The sequence below is a fragment of the Strix uralensis genome, unplaced genomic scaffold (genome assembly GCF_047716275.1).
Source record: "Strix uralensis isolate ZFMK-TIS-50842 unplaced genomic scaffold, bStrUra1 scaffold_319, whole genome shotgun sequence".
Lineage (NCBI taxonomy): Eukaryota > Metazoa > Chordata > Aves > Strigiformes > Strigidae > Strix > Strix uralensis.
The window spans coordinates 22,855-29,313 of record NW_027436914.1 but is presented as its reverse complement, the minus strand read 5'-3'; positions in this window follow the sequence as shown (position 1 = coordinate 29,313).

Sequence of the window (6,459 nt, the reverse complement as noted above, 5' to 3'; positions counted from 1 at the left end):
GCGCACGCGCGGCGCGCGGGGAGGGGCGGGGGCGCGCGGCCGCTCTGCGCGTGCGCGCCAGAGCCGCGGGGTGCGCGTGCGCGGGGGAAAAGGCGGGAAAAGCTGAGGGGAGAGGGGCGGGGAAGGGCCCCCCCCACCGCCACCGGGGATCTGAGGGGACGTACAGAGGTCTATAGGGATCCATAGGGACCTACAGGTACGTATAGAGGTCTATAGGGATCTACAGGGGTGTATAGCGGTGTATAGGGATCTGTGGGGACCTACACGGGTGTATAGAGGTGTATAGGGATCTGTGGGGATCTACAGGTACATATAGAGGTGTATAGGGAGAGATGTATAGGGATCTGTGGGGACCTACAGGTACATATAGAGGTGTATAGGGATCTGTGGGGATCTACAGGGGCGTATAGAGGTGTATAGGGATCTGTGGGGATCTACAGGTACATATAGAGGTGTATAGGGAGAGATGTATAGGGATCTGTGGGGACCTACAGGTACATATAGAGGTGTATAGGGATCTGTGGGGATCTACAGGGGTGTATAGAGGTGTATAGGGATCTGTGGGGATCTACAGGGGTGTATAGAGGTCTATAGGGATCTGTGGGGATGTACAGGGGTCTATAGAGGTGTATAGGGATCTGTGGGGACCTACAGGTACATATAGAGGTGTATAGGGATCTGTGGGGATCTACAGGGGTGTATAGAGGTCTATAGGGATCTGTGGGGATGTACAGGGGTCTATAGAGGTGTATAGGGATCTGTGGGGATCTACAGGGGCATATAGAGGTGTATAGGGATCTGTGGGGATCTACAGGGGCGTATAGAGGTGTATAGGGATCTGTGGGGATCTACAGGGGCGTATAGAGGTGTATAGGGAGAGATGTATAGGGATCCATAGGGATCTATAGGGACGTATAGAGGTGTATAGGCATCTGTAGGGACCTACAGGGATGTATAGAGGTGTATAGGGATCTGCAGGGACATATAGAGGTGTATAGGCATCTATAGGGATGTATAGGGATCTATGGGAACATATAAAGGTGTATAGGGATCTATGGGGATCTACAAGGATGTATAGGGATCTATAGGGAGAGATGTATAGCGATCTGTGGGGATCTACAGGGACGTATAGAGGTGTATAGGGATCTATAGGGAAAGATGTATAGGAATCTATAGGGACGTGTAGGGATCCACAGGGATGTATAGGGATCCATAGGGACATATAGGGATCTACAGGGATGTATAGGGATCTATAGTGAGATATGTATAGGGATTTATAGGGATGTATAGGGATCTATGAGGATGTATAGGGACATAAGGATGTATAGCGACATATAGAGATGTATAGGGACATATAGGGATCTATAGGGACATAGAGGGATCCATAGGGATCTGTAGGGATGTGTAGAGATCCATAGGGATGTATAGGGATCTACAGGGATGTCTAGGGATCCATAGGGATGTACAGGGACCTGTAGGGACCTATAGGGATGTACAGGGATCTATAGAGATGTATAGGATGATCCAAGCCAGGCCGGGCTCAAACCGGCCCGTTGCTGACGGCCATCGAGGCCGAACGGCGACGTCCGGAGGCTCCGCTCGCGCGCTGCTCCCTCCTCCAGGAGGCCTGAGCCGCCGCGGTTCCTGAGCTCCCTTGGTCGATGATCTTGAGGGTCTTCTCCAACCTGAACGATTCTGTGAAAATTCACTTTTTACTCCAAAAATTCTAATATTATATTTTTTTGGAGACTATTTTGTTCTTTCCCTGTTTCTGGTGCTTAGGGACATGGTTTAGTGCTGGGCTTGGCAGCGTTGGGTGAAGAGTTGGACTCGATCTTTGCAGAGCTGGGCTGAGGGTTGGACTCGGGATCATCGGGTCTTCTCCAACCTGAACAATTCCATGTGATTCTGTGAAATGTCACTTTTTACTCCAAAAATTCTAATATCCAGATTTTTTGGAGACTATTTTGTTCTCTCCCTGTTTCCGGCGCTTAGGGACATGGTTCAGTGCTGGGCTTGGCAGCGTTGGGTGAACAAGTTGGACTTGATGATCTTGAGGGTCTTCTCCAACCTGAACGATTCTGTGTGATTTTAGAATCAGAGAATCGTTCAGGTTGGAGAAGACCTTTCACAGAATCATCAAGTCCAACCCTCAGCCCAACTCTACAAAGATCGAGTCCAACTCTTCACCCAACGCTGCCAAGCCCAGCACTAAACCATGTCCCTAAGCGCCGGAAACAGGGAGAGAACAAAATAGTCTCCAAAAATGAGAATATTAGAATTTTTGGAGTAAAAAGTGAATTTTCACAGAATCGTTCAGGTTGGAGAAGACCCTCAAGATCATCAAGTCCAACCTGTTCACCCAACGCTGCCAAGCCCAGCACTGAACCATGTCCCTAAGCGCCGGAAACAGGGAGAGAACAAAATAGTCTCCAAAAAATCTGGATATTAGAATTTTTGGAGTAGAAGGTGACATTTCACAGAATCGTTCAGGTTGGAGAAGACCCTCAAGATCATCAAGTCCAACTCTTCACCCAACGCTGCCAAGCCCAGCACTAAACCATGTCCCTAAGCGCCGTCTTGGTGTACCCTGAATAGGGAAACAGGGTAAAACCAAAATAGTCTCCAAAAAATCTGTATATTAGAATTTTTGGAGTAAAAAGTGACATTTCACAGAATCACTGAGGTTGGAGAAGACCCTCAAGATCATCAAGTCCAACCCTCAACCCAACTCTACAAAGATCGAGTCCAACTCTTCACCCAACGCTGCCAAGCCCAGCACTAACCCGTGTCCCTGAGCCCCAGAAACAGGGAAAGAACAAAATAGTCTCCAAAAAATTAGAATTTTTGGAGTAAAAAGTGAATTTTCACAGAATCCCAGAATCGTTCAGGTTGGGTAAAACCAAAATAATCTCCAAAAAAAAATCTGTATATTAGAACTTTTTGAGTAAAAAGTGACATTTTGACCAAAGAGGGGGAAAAAAGCGTTCACAGAAACATCTTCCTCCAAGCTCCTTCGCTACTTTTTAAACAAAAAAACCTTCTACAGCCACAAAGTTTTTCCTTTTTATTAATTTTTTTTTTTTTCCCTCCAGGCTGGCGTTTCGAATTGAGATGGATCTTACCCCCGGACGAGGGCCGGGGGAGGGTGAACTTGGGGTAAACGAGGGTCGGGGGAGGGTGAAATTGGGGTGAACGAGGGTCGGGGAGGGTGAAACTGAGGTGAACGAGGGTCGGGGGAGGGTGAAATTGGGGTAAATGAGGGCCGGGGGAGGGTGAAACTGGGGTGAACGAGGGCCGGGGGAGGGTGAAACTGGGGTGAACGAGGGCCGGGGGAGGGTGAACTTGGGGTGAACGAGGGTCGGGGGAGGGTGAACTTGGGGTGAACGAGGGTCGGGGGAGGGTGAACTTGGGGTGAACGAGGGCCGGGGGAGGGTGAACCTGGGGTAAACGAGGGTCGGGGGAGGGTGAACTTGGGGTAAACGAGGGCCGGGGGAGGGTGAAATTGGGGGTAAACGAGGGCCGGGGGAGGGTGAAACTGGGGTGAACGAGGGCCGGGGGAGGGTGAACTTGGGGTGAACGAGGGTCGGGGGAGGGTGAACTTGGGGTGAACGAGGGTCCTCCCCACCACCTCACACACCTCCGCAGAGCCTCCCCACGGGTGTTGTTGTTCAGCGGGTGGTGCTGTCACAACGGGTGGTGCTGTCACAACAGCCGGTGCCCCAAAACCAACCCCCCCCTTCCCCCCCCCCAGCCTCTTTACAAATTCACATCCAAATTTACAAAAATGTCAATTTTTGGAGCTCTTTTCCCATTTCATCCAACCTGAATTCACCAGCGAGCCCCAAAATTAACCAACCCCCTCGTTGACTAATTCTGCCTTAAACCTCCCCAAAAAAAAAAAAAAAAAAAAAAAAGCGAGGGGGAAAGAAGTTGTTCAGCACGTGCCGGCTGAGTCATGGCGGGGAGCAGCGTTCCTGCCCGAGTGACTCACGCTTCTTCGAGCGAAGTTATTAAGAAAAAAAAAAAAAAAAACCAACTCCGGGTTTAGCAACAGCTTTTTTTTTGGCATAAATTGGGCAATTTGGGGAGTGGTTAATTAAGGGCTGAACGGAGGGAGGGGGTGAGGGAAACCCCCATCCTGTGCAAAAACCCCGGGGGTAAGGGGAATCTTAAATCCTCAAAAAAAAAAAAGATTTTATTGCTAGTGGCTAATAATTAATTGAAGAAATGAGGGGGTTTACAGCTAAAAAGGAGATTATGCGGGGAAAAATGGGGGAAAAAACAGGATTGGGATGATTTTAGGGGGTCTGAGAGGTGGGTAAGAGGGGGCAGCGGCGGGCAGAGGGGAGGGAGGAGGCGCGTTGCAGACACAAAACATCACCTTTTCAGGGTAAAAAAACCCCAGAATCTGGCAAATTAAAGCGCCGCGATTCCAGCACGGGAGCAGAGGGGGATGAGCGGGGCGGGACGGATCCGCGCGGGAGCCGCCAAGAGCCAGCGAGGTGCCAGATTAAAGCCTTTAACGCCCCAAAATCCGGCCCCTGGCCCGTCACGAGCGGAAGGAGCAAAAATGGGGAGAAAAGGGGATTTTGGGCTGTTACGAAACGCGGGGAAGCTGCTCCCCGGGTGGTGCCCAGATCCGGCAGCGATTGCTTCGTTAATTGCTGCTGATAATTAGGCAGAGGTGGGGGGCAAACTCAAACATCTGCATTCTCAGCTCACTTTAATTCACTAATTGAGGTGAAATCCATGAAAAAAGTGCCTGCGTGTTGTCCCAACCCACCCCGCTCCGCACAAAAGCGTCGCGCTGTGAAAAAAAACCCAACCCAAAGCACTGAAAACCACCCAAAATGATCCAATTCCAGGCTTTTTTTTTCTTCTAATTGTTTTGGCCAAACAGCAGCTGCGGTGTGTCAGGAAAAAAAAAAAAAGAAGAAAAGAAAAAAAAAGAAAAAAGGTAAAAAGAAGAAAAAAGGAAGAAAAGGAAAAAAGGAAAAAGAAAGGAAAAAAGAAAAAAGGGAAAAAAGGAAAAGAAAGGAAAAGAAATGAAAAGAAAGGAAAAAAGGAAAAGAAAGGAAAAAAGGGAAAGAAAGGAAAAAAGAAGGGAAAAAGGGAAAAAAGGAAAAGAGGAAAAGAAAGGAAAAAAGAAAAAAGGGAAAAAGGAAAAAAGGAAAAGAAAGGAAAAAAGAAAAAAGGGGAAAAAAGGAAAAGAAAGGAAAAGAAATGAAAGGAAAAAAGGAAAAGAAAGGAAAAAAAGAAAAAAGGGAAAAAGGGGAAAAAGGAAAAAAGGAAAAGAAAGGAAAAAAGAAAGGAAAAAAGAAAAAAGGGAAAGAAAGGAAAAAAGGGAAAAGGGAAAAAAGGAAAAGAGGAAAAGAAATTAAAAAAAGGGAAAAAGGAAAAAAGGAAAAGAAAGGAAAAAAGAAAAAAGGGAAAAAGAGGAAAAAGGAAAAGAAAAGAAAAAAGTAAAAGGGAAAGAAAGGAAAAGAAATTAAAGGAAAAAAGGAAAAGAAAGGAAAAAAAAAGAAAGGAAAAACGAAAAAAGGGAAAAAGGGGAAAAAGGAAAATAAGGGAAAAGAAAGGAAAAAAGGAGAAAAAGGAAAAAAGGAAAAGAAAGGAAAAAAGGGAAAAAAGGAAAAGAGGAAAAGAAATGAAAATAAAGGAAAAGAGGAAAAGAAAGGAAAAGACAGGAAAAAAGGAAAAGAGAAGGAAAAGAAAGGAAAAAAGGGGAAAAAGGAAAAAAGGAAAAAGGGGAAAAAGGAAAAGGGAAAAGAAAGGAAAAAAGGGAAAAAGGAAAAGAAAGGAAAAAGGGGAAAAAAGGAAAAAAAGAAAAGAAAGGAAAAGAAAGGAAAAAAGGAAAAGAGGAAAAGAAAGGAAAAAAGGGAAAAAAGAAAAAGGGGAAAAAGGAAAAAAAGGAAAAAAGGAAAAGAAAGGAAAAGAAAGAAAAAAAAAAAAAAAAGAGGGGCTTGGGAAAGCGAGCCCCATCCCCCATCCCCCATCCCCCATCCCAATCCCCCTTCCAACCGCTGCTCTGACGGCCCCGCCCATCGCGGGAGGAGTTCTGGGCCCAAAACCCCTCAAAGAAATAAAACTAAACCCCTGGCGGCATTCGGAGGAAGCGCCGCCAGTTTTAACCAGTTAAAGGTCGAACCCACAAAAATGGGAATTAAACCCAGCGCCGGCCTGGCCCGAGGTCAATTAACCCAATTTCCTTAATTATTTTGCAGCCTGAAGGCTTGAAAAATCGGTTTAACCCCAAAGTTTTGGTGTTGTCGCTAAAAAAATAAACGGGTCAGAGCGAGCGCTGGACCGGCAGGAGTTCAGTAAGAGGCACGACACATGACGAGCTCGGAGCTCGTTAGTCTAACGACTCGTTAATTAACATTAATTAACGATATCTGGAAGAAACAGCAACCGAGGAGGTGAAGAAATACACGGGCCCGGCAAACCGGCGAAAAA